The sequence below is a fragment of the Oncorhynchus mykiss genome, chromosome 26 (assembly GCF_057628025.1).
Source record: "Oncorhynchus mykiss isolate SJ-2025 chromosome 26, ASM5762802v1, whole genome shotgun sequence".
Lineage (NCBI taxonomy): Eukaryota > Metazoa > Chordata > Actinopteri > Salmoniformes > Salmonidae > Oncorhynchus > Oncorhynchus mykiss.
This window is the reverse complement of record NC_143047.1, coordinates 26185062-26204959: the sequence shown is the minus strand read 5'-3', so window position 1 is coordinate 26204959 and position 19898 is coordinate 26185062. Positions and strand designations below refer to the sequence as shown.

At 41.2% G+C, this 19898-nt stretch overlaps 1 protein-coding gene across 1 annotated transcript in view; it reads right to left on the bottom strand.

The window, feature by feature from the left end:
- The window catches only part of chst8 (carbohydrate sulfotransferase 8), a 215015-nt gene that overhangs the window by 178361 nt on the left and 16756 nt on the right, over window positions 1–19898 (bottom strand). The window lies entirely within an intron of this gene.

Below are 19898 nucleotides of genomic sequence, written 5' to 3'. Positions count from 1 at the left end.
CAATCAGATATCAAACCACTTTGGCTGGCCTTCAGTCATGGATAAATCAGCCAGTACAATCAGCCAGGAACATATCTAATTCTTATATGCATCTATTGTTTTGCTGGAAACACACACCCTCTGATCAACTGGATCAAACGCTGAGAAGTGTATGTATCCATCTGCTGAATTCATTAAGCAAACACACAAGGATGTTTGCAAAATGTATTCTGATAATAATGTTTCATTTTTTCTACCATATTCCCAATTCCCATTTATGGGATATACTGTAGCTATTAGTATTTAGTATGCACTGTGGTCTTTTAAAGTATGATTACAGGAAAAACAAAAAAACTGCATGTGGACTGAACGTAGCACAGCTTGCAATGACAAACTTGTATTCTGTTCTGTATAACTTACTGCATATCTAACTTCCCTTGGCAATACTGAAACAGGTGGCCCAGAAACGATTTATGGTCCGAATTAAATGATTGGCACCATAACAAAGGGACAAAGAAAGATTCAGTTGGTGGCCCTATTCCATTCACTATTCAATTACTACCTGAGCCCAGGGTTTGACCGGGGTAAAATGGGAGGCAAAATCATATTCACCGCAGAGCTAATTGTCCGTTCTGCTGCTGTGATGGAGATCACCCATCAGTACATGAGATTAGCCACCAAACTGACTGTTATTCTGTTATGTAGAAAAGACCAGTGCTCAGATGGTATTTGTTTTCTTTCAAATAATCTGAGCAACTGACTGAGGCTGGGGCACCAGGCGGGAAGTATTTGCACTTTTGGGATTATTATTATGTTGTTTCCATTGTGCTCAGCAAATTCAATCAAGCACAGCTAATGCATAGGTCTGTTTCTGCACTCCTTTGTTCCGGTTGTCCAATTGGCTACAGTATGATAGTGGCAATGTCTCGCTCTCTTTCTGTTCATGTTGCTGACATACGTAACATCCCACAATTCCCCCATCTAACATACAGTCAGCCCCACACCTCAGCCGGCAGCGGCCCCCAGCCACCTCACACATTCCCCTGCTCCCTGTGACGGTGACCTGGCTGCCCGTGGCTGGCTCTGCAGGGGACACGTACACCCAGACACACTCAGACAAAGGGCTGATGACGGCTCAGACGCAAACAGACATGCTCAAACACCCTCACACATAACACCCAAACACCTTTAGAGTAGCTATTCTCTCTATGGTGCATAACAGCAAATGCTACAGATGAAGTCACAGTTAGGCTATTAACATACAGACAGTCCCTGCAGTAGTGCTCCCATGTTCAGGTGTGAAAAGACAGAATATTAGATAGCACGGTTGAGAGTGCCAATGTCCTAGCTACACTGCTATATGAAGCTTTGGACTAAGTGAATGCTTTTTAAACATCCTTAATTCAATAAATGCAAAGCCATAGTGTTAGTGTCCAATCACTGGACTATTGTCAATGCTGTTACATAGAATTACAAATTCAGACCAGAGAGCTTCATATTCGGCCCATTTGACTTCCTGACCTCAACCTGCAGAACATCTACAGTGTGCTACAAGCAACATGCAAAAATGACACACACACACAAAATATCTCGTTAAGACAATGGTAAAAAAAAATATCTTAATCTGGGTTTACATATCGATATTGTGCAAAATGCAGAATTATATTTAATGAGCACATTCAAGTAATATTCCAGCTAAAGCAGCCTGAAACCCAGCAGACCAGCTACTGGGAGCTCATTAAAGAGTACCACAGCATGAGGCTAGAGAGGGAAAAGGAGTTGCAGCTGGTATTGTGAAAGTCTCCAATGAAAGACATTCATAGAATTATTATGGGGATGCAGTGGAGAATAGCGAAGAGGAAATGGAGGGAAGTTTGTTGAGGAAACAGTTTCTCAGTACAGTATGTGTGTGTCCCAAATGGCATTCTATCCCCTATATAGTGCACTACTTTTTAACCCTAGCCTTGTGGTCCCTGGTCAAAAGCAGGGTTTTTTCTGCATACAAACATTTTGGGCGGGTCGCCCTAGTGTTTTTTCAGACCGCTTATGTCCAAATAATATTATTATTATTATTATTAGAATTGAAAATCGGGATAATTAAATGTTTTCAGTGTAAACTTCAAAGGACTTAAAAGGACTGTAGAAAAGATAATGGACCTATATAGTTTTAAATAAGAACTAACAATCACCAAAAATAAAAGCTAGACAGTCAGGGAGAATCAATCAAAAAATCTACTAATTATGCATTCAGGAGTAGTTTTGTCTTGGCATGGGGCCCCCATTGATGTTGTTATTATGTTGAATCACTCAGATAGCATCAGCCATGGCAAGATGTGTAGAATTGCAGGAAATTACCTTAATAACTACATTTTGTCACTGAGTGTCACGGCATTCAGAGGTGGAAGAAGGATCGGACCAAAACGCAGCGTAAGTGTCCATATTGATTTATTCAAAAACACAACTGACCACTGGAACAAAATAATAAACGTGAAATATACAAAACCGAAGCAGTACCGTGTGGCCCAAACACTCACACGGAAACAAACACCCACAAACCAAAAGTGAAACCCAGGCTACCTAAGTAAGATTCTCAATCAGAGACAACTAACGACACCTGCCTCTGAGAACCATACTAGGCCGAACAGAAAAACCAACATAGAAAAACAAACAGACTGCCCACCCCAACTCACGCCCTGACCATACTAAAACAAATAATAAAATAACAGAACTATGGTCAGACACTGAGACCTACAGGAGGGCCTCTAAAATGTTGGGTCGGCGACCGCACCATTGACCACCCCCATGGCCACACCCCTACCATGCCCCTACCACCTAAGCCCCATTTTGATCCAGAAAAAAATCTAAAAGTCGTGAACTATAAAGGGAATAGGATACCATTGGGATGCCAAACCTCCCAGGTAATAGCATAAACACAGCACACAACACAGAATGGTCTCTTTGTGTGTTGAGAACTTCTTATGACTCATTCTCAGCTACGCTACATAAACATCTCATTTTCATACAACTGAGGTATAAAAGGTAGGCATATACTTTTGTCATTTGAACCCCAAGCGCTACTGTATGGATTTCCATTTGTGAGAAGAATAAAATGAAAGAAGGAAAGCAGAGCTGGGTGTCTGGTTTGTTTGTACGAGGGTAAGAGATATTTCATGTTGTGATATGTGTTGCATAATGTTGCCATAGAGACAGGATAATGTCTTTACTGGTGGTGCAAATCTTAATGCTCACCATCATAAAGTCTTTTCACATCTCCTTTTTGTGTTTCACGACAGTACATACACTACCGTTCAAAAATGTGCGGTCACTTAGAAATGTCCTTGTTCTTGAAAGAAAAGTTTTAAAAAATTGTCTAATAAAATAACATCAAATTGATCAGAAATACAGTATTGTCACGTTCTGACCTTTATTTCCTTTTTTTTTTGTCTTTATTTAGTATGGTCAGGGCGTAAGTTGGGGTGGGCAGTGTGTTTTTCTATGTTGGGGTTTTGAGTTCAGCCTAGTATGGTTCTCAATCAGAGGCAGGTGTCGTTAGTTGTCTCTGATTGAGAATCATACTTAGGTAGCCTGGGTTTCACTTTTGAGTTGTGGGTGTTTGTTTTCCGTGTGTGTGTTTGTTGCCACACGGTAGTGGTTCGGTTTCACGTTTATTGTTTTGTAGTGTTCAGTTTATGTCTTTGAAATGGACACTTGCCACTCTGCGCATTGGTCCTCCGATCCTTCTCGCTACTCCTCCTCAGAAGAGGAGGAGGAAGGCCGTTACAAGTATAGACATGGTTAATGTTGTAAATGACTATTGTAGAGTCAGTTTGTGCTTTTCTGTGAAGGGAGTAGTACACAGCGTTGTACAAGATCTTCAGTTTCTTGGCAATTTCCTGAATGGAATAGTCTTCATTTCTCCGTACAAGCATAGACTGACGAGTTTCAGTAGAAAGTTTTGCGCCTGTAATCGAATCCTCAAACCCTAATGCTCCAGATACTCAACTAGTCTAAAGAAAGACAAATGTATTGCTTCTTTAATCAGGACAACAGTTTTCAGCTGTACTAACATAATTGCAAAAGGGTTTTCTAATGATCAATTAGCCTTTTAAAATGAACTTGGATCAGCTAACACAACGTGGCATTGGAACACAGGAGTGATGGTTGCTGATAATGGGCCTCTGTACGCGTATATAGATATTAAATAAAAAATCAGCCATTTCCAGCTACGATATTCATTTACAACATTAACAATGTCTACACTGTATTTCTGATCAATTTGATGTTATTTTAATGGACAAAAAAAAATAGCTTTTCTTTCAAAAACAAGGGCATTTGTAAGTGACCCCAAACAGTAGTGTAGATTGTATACCTGTTGATGTGCTGAGCGTGGTGTCACTGAGGGAGGTGGTTACCAAGTAATGGTGCAGTGTTGGTCCTTAAAACTATAATAGCCATCTGTTTTTTAGCAAACAGTTGCATTTCAGTCATGATAATTGTTCATGTGTAGAATCTACACTGTAGATGAGTTAAAGAGACAAGTATTAAATTGCATCATACCATACGACAACGAATTGACAATGAGTTAATTTGACATTCAAACTTCAACTGTCCCTGAAACTGTTGTTCCTGGTCTTCCTGGGCCCAATGTATACTCCCACAAAGTCTGTTTGCCTGCATGGGTAAACACACATACTGATCAATAGAGATGAGTCTGTACTGACCTCCCATCCCTCCCCTTTAATCAATGCTTAATTCATGTTTTACAGACAAGGCAGGAACCATTTTAAATCCTTGAAAAATAAAGTTAGTTAAACCTAAACCAGGAAGTTGAATGGAGATCCAAGGGCAACATGGAAGTGTCTCAAATGTTAAGTATTAGGCTCTGACAAAGTCTTTACGTATTGTCCCTGGACTTTCTGTTCACTCAATATACTAATTCAAATACAAAAGGTTAGGTTCATATAGAGAGAGAACGTAAGAGAGAGAGAGAGAGAGAGAGAGAGAGAGAGAGAGAGAGAGAGAGAAAGAAAGAAAGAAAGAAAGAAAGAAAGAAAGAAAGGGAGGGAGGGAGGGAGAGAGAGGTGTAACTCTATCACCTACCTGAAACCTAATGCAGAGGAGTCCCCTAAGCTGTGCTCTTTTGTACTGTCCTTTACTGAATTACGCTCTTCACATTCAATCAAATAATTGCAGCACCAAACACAATAATGCTAATTACAGTTTAATTCAATTAAACACTGCTTTTCCTTCACAATTGTATTCAATCAGCAACCCATATTAAAGTGTATACATAATGCTGTAATATGATGCCACATCATAATAGATCGTAGAAACTCATATTGCACTAAAGTCTGACTAAGACCTTGGAAGCTGTGCATATATTACACTAAATATGTGTCCTTCATTAGCTGTGAAGGGGCTATATCTAAACCTCATTAATAAGCAAGGCCAAAAACAGGAAGTCCTGGGAGATACTAGCACTGATGCATCAAATTTTGTCGGTTTGTCTATTTGGATGAATTACATGAGCGTAATATGAGCGTAATATACGAGTGGGACAAAATTCCTCCTCTGCGATGTGAGAGACTGATCAACAACTACAGGAAGCATTTGGTTGCAATCATCACAGCTAAAGGTGGAAAACCAGGGGGAAATTACTTTTCACATAGGGGTATTGGGTGTTGCATAACTTTGTTAATTAAATAAATCAAATAAGTATCATTTTTTGTGTGTTACTTATTCACTCAGGTTCCCTTTATCTAATATTAGGTTTTGGTTGAAGATCAGATAACATTCAGTATCAAAAATAAATAAAATAAAAATTAAAAAATAAAATTAAGTAACTAAAGACAGTAGAGATCTGTCTTTCCATCCAAAATGAGGGCCCACTGGGCACAAACTGGTTGAATCAATGTTGTTTCCACGTCATTTCAATTAAATGATGTTGAACCAATGTGGAATAGATGTTGAATTGACATCTGTGCCCAGTGGGGAATGGCGTTTGTTTTGCATTCAGTGACAAGCATGACAAGACATGTAAAAAGGCCTCTCCTAGACATGGGGGTAGTGTCAACTGACCAAGTCTGTGAGCATCAGACCATCATATATTTTTCTATATATTCTCTGTATATTCTATTTGTTTTGTGGTCAGCACCATTTCACCAGGTAAAATTGTGGGCAGTCCCGTGTGGATTGGTTTGGTTTTGAAGTGCATTAAGTGCATTTAAGGATTCGGAACAGCTGACTACACGCTAGCCTCACACATCACGGCCTTTCCGTCTCAACCTTTTAAAAACACAGTGTTCTAGCTAGCCCATAGTGTAAGTTACAGTCTGTCCTTTACTCAAACGCTTTCATGAAAGGCTAGTTTGCCAGCTAGGGTCTTTCTGCTTAAGAACAAATAAATAGTCTGCCATACACATGCTGCCAACCATGCTGGCAAAAAGATGCCTCCACAAGTTGAAATCCATGTGGGTGGATTTAGCAAATTTCAATGTTATTATATGAAATATGAAGAGGAGAATTACATGTTGTGTTGATACAGTTGGACAGTTGGAGAAGGACACAGGAAAAGACTAGTCCATTCCAGTGTCAGTGCTACATCTCAAGTCAGGTTATTTATCTGTACTTTTCTATTTCAGCTTGCTTGGTACAGAGATATAATAGTAGTCAACAAGTCAAAAGCAACACTTTGAAAGTAAAACACTAGAATGCTTTTATTTTCCAGCCTCCAATTGGCAGAGAAAGATTGGGTGCAGAGAGGCAGACATGTTATTAGTTCGATGTGTGGCTTCTTGCTGGACCCTCTGCACAATTTGAAAGGTGTATGTTAACAGAATGAGTCAATATAATTCTGAGTGCACACAACTAGTCACGCAAGCGCCAATGCCCACTGGGAGACACATCTTGTCAAGTCCTCTCCAACAGCTGAGTGCATAGAGTGTATCTTACAAGTGCTCTTTAACAAGAAGATATTGTATATTTCTAATACTTTATGTTACCAAAGACCCATTAATAACTTCTTAAGGCTAGGGGGCAGTATTCGGAAGTTTGGATGACTGATGTGCCCAAAGTAAACTGCCTGTTACTCAGGCCCAGAAGCTAGGATATGCATATAATTGGTAGCATTGGATAGCAAACACTCTGAGGTTTCTAAAACTGTTAAAAATAATGTCTGTGCGTATAATAGAACTGACATGGCAGGCAAAAACCTGAGAAGAATCCATCCGGAAATGTTTTTGTTGTTGAGGTCACCACCAATTCAAATGTTTGTTTATTGGATATTCAAAGGAATTCCTCCCATATTGCAGTTCCTATGGCTTCCACTAGATGTCAATAGTCTTTATGAAACAGTCAGAGGTCACCAAGCGCAACATAGCTTCAGCGTGTAAATCAGCTAGAAAGATGTGTCGCATCGAGTAATTGTCTCTGGCCCCCTCCCAGTTAGGGGGAGTGATGAGCTCTACAGCAGTCTCACAACTTAATCGCTGGTTGAAAACTGTTTTCTGCCCCTCCCAAAAGATAGACTTTGTAGATAATTGTCCCTCTTTCTTGGACTCACCCACAAACAGGACCAAGCCTGGCCTGTTGAGGAGTGATGGACTCCATCCTAGCTGGAGGGGTGCTCTCATCTTATCTACGAACATAGACAGGGCTCTAACTCCCTTAGCTCCACAATGAAATAGGGTGCAGGCCAGGCAGCAGGCTGTTAGCCAGCCTGCCAGCTTAGTGGAGTCTGCCACTAGCACAGTCAGTGTAGTCAGCTCAGCTATCCCCAGTGAGATTGTGTCTGTTCCTCAACCTAGGTTGGGCAAAACTAAACATGGCAGTGTTCGCCTTAGCAATCTCACTAGAATAAAGACCTCCTCCATTCCTGCCATTATTGAAAGAGATCGTGATACCTCACATCTCAAAATAGGGCTACTTAATGTTAGATCCCTCACTTCCAAAGCAGTTCCTGTATAGTCAATGACCTAATCACTGATCATAATCTTGATGTGATTAGCCTGACTGAAACATGGCTTAAGCCTGATGAATTTACTGTGTTAAATGAGGCCTCACCTCCTGGTTACACTAGTGACCATATCCCCCGCGCATCCCGCAAAGGCGGAGGTGTTGCTAACATTTACGATAGCAAATTTCAATAAAAAAAAAACGGACTTTTCATCTTTTGAGCTTCTAGTCATAAAATCTATGCAGCCTACTCAATCACTTTTTATAGCTACTGTTTACACGCCTCCTGGGCCATATACAGCGTTCCTCACTGAGTTCCCTGAATTCCTATCGGACCTTGTAGTCATAGCAGATAATATTCACATTTTTGGTGACTTTAATATCCACATGGAAAAGTCCACAGACCCACTCCAAAAGGCTTTCAGAACCATCATCGACTCAGTGGGTTTTGTCCAACATGTCTCCGGACCTACTCACTGCCACAGTCATACTCTGGACCTAGTTTTGTCCCATGGAATAAATGTTGTGGATCTTAATATTTTTACTCATAATCCTGGACTATCGAACCACCATTTTATTACGTTTGCAATCGCAACAAATAATCAGCTCAGACCCCAACCAAGGAGCATCAAAAGTCGTGCTATAAATTCTCAGACATCCCAAAGATTCCTTGATGCCCTTCCAGACTCTCTCTGCCTACCCAAGGATGTCGGATGATAAAAATCAGTTAACCACCTAACTGAGGAACTCAATTTAACCTTGCGCAATACCCTAGATGCAGTTGCACTCCTAAAAACTAAAAACATTTGTCACACGAAACTAGCTCCCTGGTATACAGTAAATACCCGAGCTCTGAAGCAAGCTTCCAGAAAATTGGAACGGAAATGGCGCCACACCAAACTGGAAGTTTAGTTTGGAAAGACAGTACCGTGCAGTATCGAAGAGCCCTCACTGCTGCTCGATCATCCTATTTTTCCAACCTAATTGAGAAAAATAAGAACAAACCAAAATGTATTTTTGATACTGTCGCAAAGCTAACTAAAAAGCAGCATTCCCCAAGAGAGGATGGCTTTCACTTCAGCAGTAATAAATTCATGAACTTCTTTGAGGAAAAGATCATGATCATTAGAAAGCAAATTATGGACTCTTTAAATCTGCGTATTCCTCCAAAGCTCAGTTGTCCTGAGTCTGAAAAACTCTGCCAGGACCTAGGATCAAGGGAGACACTCAAGTGTTTAAGTACTATATCTCTTGACAAAATTATGAAAATAATCATGGCCTCTAAACCTTCAAGCTGTATACTGGGCCCTATTCCAACTAAACTACTGAAAGAGCTGCTTCCTGTGCTAGGCCCTCCTATGTTGAACATAATAAACATCTCTCTCTCCACTGGATGTAAACCAAACTCACTAAAAGTGGCAGTAATAAAGCCTCTCTTGAAAAAGCCAAACCTTGACCCAGAAAATATTTTAAAAACTATCGGCCTATATCGAATCTCCCATTCCTCTCAAAAATGTTAGAATAATCTGTTGCGCAGAAACTCACTGCCTTCCTGAAGACAAACAATGATTACGAAATGCTTCAGTCTGGTTTTAGACCCCATCATAGCACTGAGACTGCACTTGTGAAGGTGGTAAATTACCTTTTAATGGCGTCAGACCGAGGCTCTGCATCTGTCCTCGTGCTCCTAGACCTTAGTGCTGCTTTTGATACCATCGACCACCACATTCTTTTGGAGAGATTGGAAACCCAAATTGGTCTACACGGACCATTTCTGGCCTGGTTTAGATCTTATCTGTCAGAAAGATATCAGTTTGTCTCTGTGAATGGTTTGTCCTCTGACAAATCAACTGTAAATGTTGGTGTTCCTTTAAGGTTCCGTTTTAGGACGACTATTGTTTTCACTATATATTTTATCTCTTGGGGATGTCATTCGAAAACATAATGTTAACTTTCACTGCTATGCAGATGACACACAGCTGTACATTTCAATGAAACATGGTGAAGCCCCAAAATTGCCCTCGCTGGAAGCCTGTGTTTCCGACATAAGGAAATGGATGGCTACAAACGTTCTACTTTTAAACTCAGACAAAACAGAGATGCTTGTTCTAGGTCCCAAGAAACAAAGAGATCATCTGTTGAATCTGACAATTCATCTTGATGGTTGTACAGTCGTCTCAAATAAAACTGTGAAGGACCTCGGTGTTACTCTGGACCCTGATATCTCTTTTGACAAACATATCAAGATTGTTTCGAGGACAGCTTTTTTTCCATCTGCGTAACATTGCAAAGATCAGATACTTTCTGTCCAAAATGTATGCAGAAAAATTAATCCATGCTTTTGTTACTTCTAGGTTAGACTACTGCAATGCTCTACTTTCCGGCTACCCGGATAAAGCACTAAAAAAACTTCAGTTAGTGCTAAATACTGCTGCTAGAATCCTGACTAGAATCAAAATATTTGATCATATTACTCCAGTGCTAGCCTCCCTACACTGGCTTCCTGTTAAGGCACGGGCTGATTTAAAGGTTTTACTGATAACCTACAAAGCATTACATGGGCTTGCTCCTACCTATCTTTCCGATTTTGTCCTGCCGTACATACCTACACATACGCTACGGTCACAAGACACAGGCCTCCTAATTGTCCCTAGAATTTCTAAGCAAACAGCTGGAGGCAGGGCTTTCTCCTATAGAGCTCAATTTTTATGGAATGGTCTGCCTACCCATGTGAGAGACGCAGACTCGGTCTCAACCTTTAAGTCTTTATTGAAGACTCATCTCTTCAGTAGGTCCTATGATTGAGTGTAGTCTGGCACAGGAGTGTCAAGGTGAACGGAAAGGCACTGGAGCAACGAACTGCCCTTGCTGTCTCTGCCTAGCCGGTTCCCCTCTCTCCACTGGGATTCTCTGCCTCTAACCCTATTTCAGGGGCCAGGTCACTGGCTTACTGGTGCTCTTCCATGCCGTCCCTAGGAGGGGTGCGTCACTTGAGCGGGTTGAGTCACTGACATGGTCTTCCTGTCTGGGTTGGCGCCCCCCCTTGGGTTGTGCCGTGGCGGAGATCTTTGTGGGCTATACTCGGCCTTGTCTCAGGATGGTAAGTTGGTGGTTGAAGACAACCCTCTAGTGGTGTGGGGGCTGTGCTTTGGCAAAGTGGGTGGGGTTACATCCTGCCTGTTTGGCCCTGTCCGGGGGTATCATCGGATGGGGCCACAGTGTCTCCTGACCCCTCCTGTCTCAGCCTCCAGTATTTATGCTGCAGTAGATTATGTGTCGGGGGGCCAGGGTCAGTCTGTTATATCTGGAGAACTTCTCCTGTCTTATCCAGTGTCCTGTGTGAATTTAAGTATGCTCTCTCTAATTCTTTCTTTCTCTCTCTCGGGGGACCTGAGCCCTAGGACCATGGCTCAGGACTACCTTGCATGATGACTCCTTGAATGTCCCCAGTCCACGTGGCCGTGCTGCTGCTCCAGTTTCAATTGTTCTGCCTGCGGCTATGCAACTCTGACCTGTTCACCGGACGTGCTACCTGTCCCAGACCTGCTGTTTTCAACTCTTTAGAGACAGCAGGAGCGGTAGAGATACTCAATGATCGGCTATGAAAAGCCAGCTGACATTTACTCCTGAGGTGCTGACCTGTTGCACCCTCAACAACTACTGTGATTATTATTATTTGACCATGCTGGTCATTTATGAACATTTGAACATCTTGGCCATGTTCTGTTATAATCTCCACCCGGCACAGCCAGAAGAGAACTGGCCACCCCTCATAGCCTGGTTCCTCTCTAGGTTTCTTCCTAGGTTTTAGCCTTTCTAGGGAGTTTTTCCTAGCCACTGTGCTTCTACACCTGCATTGCTCGCTGTTTGGGGTTTTAGGCTGGGTTTCTGTACAGCACTTTGAGATATCAGCTGATGTAAGAAGGGCTATATAAATACATTTGATTTGATTTTGATTTGATCTTTAGAAAGGGTTTCAGGCTTGTTTTTTTTAAAATGTGTTAGTAATTGTAGTTTTTCAAGGTGGCTCTCAATTTTGACTGTAGTCATGTGGTGCTTGTGGATGAGGGCACGCACTTTGTTATTTATCTCCGGTATTGAACATACTATATTTCGTCTTAAATTGTATTGTTTATTTACATATTAGGGTAACTGAGGGTGATTGGAAACGGACTCCCTGACAAAGGCCATGCAGCCGAAACGCGTCGGTTTAAAAAAAACTTGGTTTCTATTGAACATGCCATACTAATAAAGGCATTTTAATTAATTATGTGAAGAGTGCCTTGGTCCTCCTTTCTTTTTGATGATTAGAAATGTTGTTTGACTTGTTAGGATTAAGTTTATTGGTAACTTTTGGGATTCCTTTGTATGCATGTTGAACGAGTGGAACGGGTGGATTACTGAGTCAAACGCGCCAACTAAACTGAATTTTTGGGGATATAATGAAGGACCTTATCGAACAAAACGGCCATTTGTTGTGTTGCTGGGACCCTTGGGATAACAAACAGAGGAAGAGGAATTTATTTTATCGCTATTTCTGAATTTTGTGACGCCTCTGCTGGTTTGGAAAATGTTATTAATGCTTTTGTATGAGGGGCACTGTCCTCAGATAATCGCATGGTATGCTTTCGCTGTAAAGCCTTTTTGAAATCTGACAAAACGGTTGGATTAACAAGAAGTTAAGCTTTTAAATGATGTATGACACTTGTATTTTCATGAATGTTTAATATTACGATTTTTGTATTTTGAATTTTGCGCTCTGCAATTTCACTGGATGTTATCGAAGTGGGTTACTAGCGCCCCACCTAGCCCAAAGAGGACCATGGGAATTAGCTGGTAGTACTGTATCACCCCATAAGTGATATTGTTCCAATAAAGACGCACCTTTTATTCGGCCTTCCGAAAAGTTACACATCATAAAAGTAAAATCAACATACACATGAACAGTGTGGTGGCAGCAGCCACTGCGACGGGAGATATTTGTAAAGCTCTGGGTTCCATGGCCATCCCCTTAAACAGTATGATTTACAGTCTTAAATAAAGCAGAAGTGACCTTTCATCAGATTTAGCCAGACAATATTTTGCTTGGGTGTCCAGCATTCATGTGGATTAGCATGACAGATGGGAGAGTTGCTGCAAAATCAATACCTCTGTCAACTCAACAAAGTCTCTCTCCAACAGAGAGGAAAAACAAACAAACAATGGCTGAACTGATTCTGACTGGTGGGCTAAAATAGATGTCTCTCCGAACTGAGTCTGACTGGTGGGCTAAAATACAGTAGATGACTCTCTCTCGTCTCTCGTATCAATCAAAAGTAGTCAGCAGTCTGAAAACAACACTTATTGGTATCAAACTTGGCAGACAGTGTATTGAAACCCGTATGTTTCAAGTTCAACTGCAATATTCTGAATCCCCGAAAAATATATGTAAAAAGGGTGATTTACTTTCTCTGTTAAGCAGAATGCCTGTGCTCTGCTCAGAGCTGTCACTATGAGAAGTACAGTGCTACACCACACAAGCGCTATATTTAACTAATTTCAATGGTTAGAACACCAGACTAGCTTTGCCAGTAGTTGGAGTTGTCAGTCTATGAAATACTGGATATACAGGTACGACACAAGATCTGTATTTGACTTAATTCAATCTGGAAAACACAGACAAGCCAGATTACCTCTGTGCTATTTAGTATTAGCTCAATTGTTGATTTAAAGGTCTGGAACAGACAGAAACACACTGTGGAAGGGATCCGGGGAACTGGACATACAGTGGAGAGAACAAGTATTTGATACACTGCCGATTTTGCAGGTTTTCCTACTTACAAAGCATGTAGAGGTCTGTAATTTTTATCATAGGTACACTTCAACTGTGAGAGACGGAATCTAAAACAAAAATCCAGAAAATCACATTGTATGATTTTTAAGTAATTAATTAGCATTTTATTGCATGACATAAGTATTTGATACTTTTATTGCAGTGCCTTAGACCGCTGCGCAACTCAGGAGCCCAAATAGGGCTAGCACGGTGTGGTGTTTAACCAGACAGAATCCAGAGGGAATGCAGACGTTTGGAAATGTCAAGTTGCTGACATCAATAACAACGCAACGCACAGATTCGCCTGAACCTTATGCAACAGAGACATGATGCCATTTTCAGTCATGGTTTTCTGGAGCAATCTCCTACGCAGACTGTTTAGGCAAACAGACACAAAGGTGTATTATAGAGCACTGAGACAACAGTAGGAACCTGCAACCCTCACTGTGATGGATTGGGTGTCCTTAACCTGTCTGTCTGACAATGAGACCCAATCTGAGTCTCACTTTGTTCCACTGATTGTTTTTCCCTACAAATTGACTCCTTTACAAGTACAGTATGGCACTCTCGGGATTGTGACGGGTTTTCTCAGAAAATCTACCTAACAGGTATTGATGACACTGTGTATACTCTAAACACCACAAACAATTACTCATTATGCACCTGTGTTACTGTCGTTATTTCCATAATCATTAGTGCTACTTTGGGGCATTAAACATGGGCCTTTATTACTAAACTGATCAGCAACAAAAGAGTGATCAAATTAAGATCCTACATCTGTACTACAACATGGCATCATTCCAACCAGGACTTTAACCATAGGTTTACCACATGGTGGCGGTATGAACGTTTTGACAGAAAGCTCTGCTGTCTCCTCTGCCCCTGAGAAGGTAATTATCATCCTACAGAAGCTCCTACGCATCCATTTGACTTCGATTCACATGAAAGCCAGGTGAGACGGAAGGGACAGACTACTGAAGATTTGGTGAGGCCTGTGTGACCCAGATACAAAGGAACTCAGACAGACACAGTAATGTTCTTTCAGGACTTCATCAGAAAACATCACAGTGATCTCTACTGAGAACCAGGACACAAATGTTGAGATGCACACATACAGTTGAAGTTGGAAGTTTACATACACCATAGCCAAATACATTTAAACTCAGTTTTTCACAATTCCTGACATGTAATCCTAGTAACAATTCCCTGTCTTAGGTCAGTTAGGATCACCACTTTTTATTTTAAGAATGTGAAATGTCAGAATAATAGTAGAGAGAATGATTTATTTCAGCTTTCATTTCTTTCATCACATTCCCAGTGGGTCAGAACACTCAATTAGTATTACATAGAACACTCAATTACATACACTCAATTAGTATTTCGTAGCATTGCCTTTAAATTGTTTAACTTGGGTCAAACATTTCGGGTAGCCTTCCACAAGCTTCCCACAATAAGTTGGGTGAATTTTGGCCCATTTCTCCTGACAGAGCTTGTGTAACTGAGTCAGGTTTGTAGGCCTCCTTGCTTGCACACGCTTTTTCAGTTCTGCCCACAAATTTTCTAAGGGATTGAGGTCAGGGCTTTGTGATGGCCACTCCAATACCTTGACTTTGTTGTCCTTAAGCAATTTTGCCACAACTTTGAAAGTATACTTGGGGTCATTGTCCATTTGGAATACCCATTTGTGACCAAGCTTTAACTTTCTGACTGATGTCTTGAGATGTTGCTTCAATATATCCACATAATTCTCATTCCTCATGATGCCCTCTATTTTGTGAAGTGCACCAGTCCCTCCTGCAGCAACGCACCCCACAACATGATGCTGCCACCCCCGTGCTTCACGGTTGGGATGGTGTTCTTTGGCTTGCAAGCCTCCCCCTTTTTCCTTCAGGTTATGTTGATATAGGAACCAATCCATCCTGATCAGCAAGGGTAATAATCTAGACTTGGACCTTGATGCTATCCAACAGCCTGTTTATTGGCACATTCTCTCCCTGTATTGATATCAGGGAAGAAAGAGCTGATTTAAAACTAATTGCTCCTACTTCTATTCCATTTCACAGCCTGAATCTTTCCTCTAAGTTCTCCCCCCCTAGGACTGGCAGATAAAATAGAGCATGTTGATGGTGATGGGAACCGGATTTGATGTTGCCCTTGATATACTAAACAGTTCTTTGTGCTTAGCATAATTGGGACGCTTGGTTCTCAAACCAAACTTTGGAATTCCCTCCGTACAGGGGTAAAAGTGAAGCTCTTTTTACTCCATTCTACCATGCATTGGCGTTATGATGAAGCATGTCCAACGGGTGTGTTATGCTGTGAAATGAGTTTTCACGGAGCAACTGGTGTCATTTGAGATATATATATATATATATATATATATATATATAGAGGGAGAGAGAGGGAGATATATATATATATATAGAGGGAGAGAGAGATATAGAGAGGGAGAGAGAGAGGTTTCCATAGCCAGGTGACAGGTCTCAAATTTGAGAGGACTTAAACACTTGGGAATGATAGATTTCCATTAAGCATTTCTATTTGTATTTATTATGCCTCCCCCTTAACTGCTGCCAAAGCAGCAGCTACTCTTCCTGGGGTCCAGCAAAATTAAGGCAGTTTATACAATTTAAAAATATTACAATATTTTCACAACACACTGTGTGCCCTCAGGCCCCTACTCCACCACTACCACATATCTACAGTACTAAATCAATGTGTATGCATAGTGTGTGTGTGTATGTGTGTGTGTGTGTGTGTGTGTGTGTGTGTGTGTGTGTGTGTGTGTGTGTGTGTGTGTGTGTGTGTGTGTGTGTGTGTGTGTGTGTGTGTGTGAGACAATGTTTGTGTTGCTTCACAGTCCCCGCTGTTCCATAAGGTATTGTTTTATCTGTTTTTTAAATCAAATTTTACAGAATTCAGGTGATTGAGATCTGGAGAGTGAGCTGCATTCAGGGGATCTATGTGTTTGAGAGTGTGAGCTGGAAAGTGGGCTGGAAAGTGAGCTGCGTTCAGGGAATCTATGTGTTTCAGAGTGTGAGCTGGAAAGTGAGCTGGAAAGTGAGCTGCATTCAGGGGATCTATGTGTTTGAGAGTGTGGGCTGGAAAGTGGGCTGGAAAGTGAGCTGCGTTCAGGGGATCTACGTGTTTGAGAGTGTGAGCTGGAAGCAGACGTTACCCCATAGTCTGTTCTGGACATGGGGACTGTGAAGAGACCTCATGGCATGTCTTGTTGGGTATGCATGGGTGTCCGAGCTGTGTGCCAGTAGTTTAGACAGACAGCTTGGTGCATTCAACATTCAATACCTCTCAGAAATAAAAGTAGTGATGAAGTCAATCTCTCCTCCACTTTCAGCCAGGAGAGATTGACATGCATGTTATTAATATTAGCTCTCATCCAAGGGCCAGCCATGCTGCGCTGTTCTGAACCGTGAGGTATTGAAAAATATATTTGAGGGAAAATGCTTTTTGAATCCTGGAAAAATTATCCTCCTAAATCTAAACCCAACAATTGCCAAGGGTATGGCTGCTATAATTTGGCGACCGGAACAAATTAAATTGAAATATGAGTTATAGATCTGTCATTCTCATTGAAAGCAAGTCTAAGAAGCGGTAGATCTTTTCTATGTGCACTATTTCTATGCTTCCCGTTAAGTTTAGTTTTTGCGTCTTTTACATTCGGTTTTGTACACCAGCTTCAAACAGCTAAAAAACATACAATATTTCTGGTTATGGAAAATACATTTCACAGAGGTTTAGATAGTACAATGATTCTCTACACAATGACTGCTTGTTGTCACATAAACAGAAATTAGGAGTACTATTAGAATTTTAGCATCCAGAAAATGGTGGATGCTTTTCTGCATATTGCACCGTTAAGAAAAATATACAGATGTCAGACCTTAACATTTTTTCTCCTTTCCTTTTTCCATTATGATGCAAAAATACAGCCTACGCTTCTTCTAAATTATATAATTTCTAGACAGACAGACAGACACTATTTCCCAGGATGGGAGATCTCAAATAGCTAGTGGTAAAATCTGCCAGCTGAGAGAATGATACTTTGAAAAGGACATACATCACAACATGACAATCTTGGATGAACATTAGAAGGTACTGTGTTATTTGATATTTACCCTAGAGAGTCTTAGGAGGCTTACTGAGCCAATACTGAAGAAACCCATGCCACATATATTTAGATCCATCCCACAGATAGCAATGCAGCTGTGGATATTAAATGGAGAGAGAGGAGATATGGAATGAGGTACACATCAAAAATATTCAGACCATGTTACAGTAAAACACTTGGAATGAATCTTGTATTCTTCCATTCCATTCTCCCAGTGGAGCCTCGAAACGGAACCTCATAGAAATGGAAATGCAAAACTATGACAACCAACCATGGCATTCTGTATGAATCATGTGAATCATATACATTCATATATATTTATGGCAGCCTAAATGTGCCAGATAGATTGCGCCAGTTTGGCACAACATTCATCTAAATTACTGGCAGCGTAAAGGAGCCAGTGATATTGTGCAGGTCTGGCACAGCAGCTCAATAGCTTTCCCTGTCTGATACTGTATAAATGACCTGTGGTAATGTAATGAGTGTCAAGGACTTAAGTTCAGTGAAAGGGGGAACCAGAAAGGGGGACCTCGAAATTAGAAATCACTGGACTGCAGCCAATCTTATCACAAATCTATTTAGACTCCCATTGCTCTGAGCAGAGTAGGACAACACTGTTGCTCCGTTAGGACCGAATTTGAATAGCATCTATTAAAGGAGCAGTTTCTCAGACTGGTTTGCCAGATTGGGTTGGTGCTTGTCTTTAAAAGTGAGAGAGACAGAAAGAAAGAAAGAAAGAAAGAAAGAAAGAAAGAAAGAAAGAAAGAAAGAAAGAAAGAAAGAAAGAAAGAAAGAAAGAAAGAGAAATAGAGAGAGGAAAGAGAGAGAGAGCACTCCATATCAAAAATGCTGAAATTTCACTCAAATGCATAACAGCAGGAGAATGTCCCCAGCCTCAGACAATGATAACAGAATAATGCATTATGCAATGAAACCAATGGTCAAATAAAACTGTAAGAAACCCAGTGGTCGTGCCTTTGATTTTCGTTAAATCATAGGATAAACCAAACTGATGTCACATCTCCGATTGAAACCAGTCACAATAATCATGTTACTACTATAACACCATGCAACAGACGGTATGCCCTTGTCAAATCATATTGAAATGGTTTGACATACACTAGTTGTTATTCATGTGAATTATTCATGTGACTCTCTTGGTGCTGATGTCATTACAACAGGATGTTGCCATGTGCAGCCTCAGGGGAGTATGATACCTATTGGGATTGTTTTCTTCTTCACTGTAACACTTTCTAATTACATTTCAGGCATGGAGATGAGAAACCTACAATATGTGAATATCCTGCTATAGTGTTAATAACATGTGTATTAGGCTCTCTGGATGGTGTGGAGTATATGGCAACACAACAAGGAGAATGTAGATGAGAACATAGAAAGAGGCTTTTCCTCTTCTCCAGGTGATAGAATGAAACGCAGCAACAGAAATCTCTGAGGCGTCATGCGACTCCAAATAAGTGAAACGCTTTTGTTTCAAATGAAAAAGCAATGCTGAGATGCTGACTAATGAGCGATGGGTGGGTTGTTCTCCGTTTGTCTGAAATGAGCCTGACTTCCCCTCAGCTAAATGGTGTTCAGCATTACCAAGCAGGTCCCAGCCAGCACTGAGATGTTTGCTTTGATGGTGCCAGGACCAGCTGATTAAAACAGAGAGCAGGTTGGTAATTGCTGAAATTAGTGAGAGTGAAGCCTCATGCAGTGCAGCAGTCCAAATCCCCCCCCCCCCAAATCCCCCCCCCCCCCCCCCCCCCCCCGCCCGCATTGTCCCTGCCCTTTGCTCCCAGTTGATTTATCCTTCAAACTGTCCACTGTGGGGTCAGATGAAAGTTGGTCCGATGTTGAGCTTTGGTGGGAAGACGGAGTCATTTTCATTTGCATTGCTTTGACAGCATTGTTAACCATCCTTCCCTATCACAGCTATTTTACAGTGGAAGCTACTGTACGGTACACTCTGTCCCCCTTACATCATCTCTCTAACAAAGGTGTCATTATTAGCACATGTCAAAG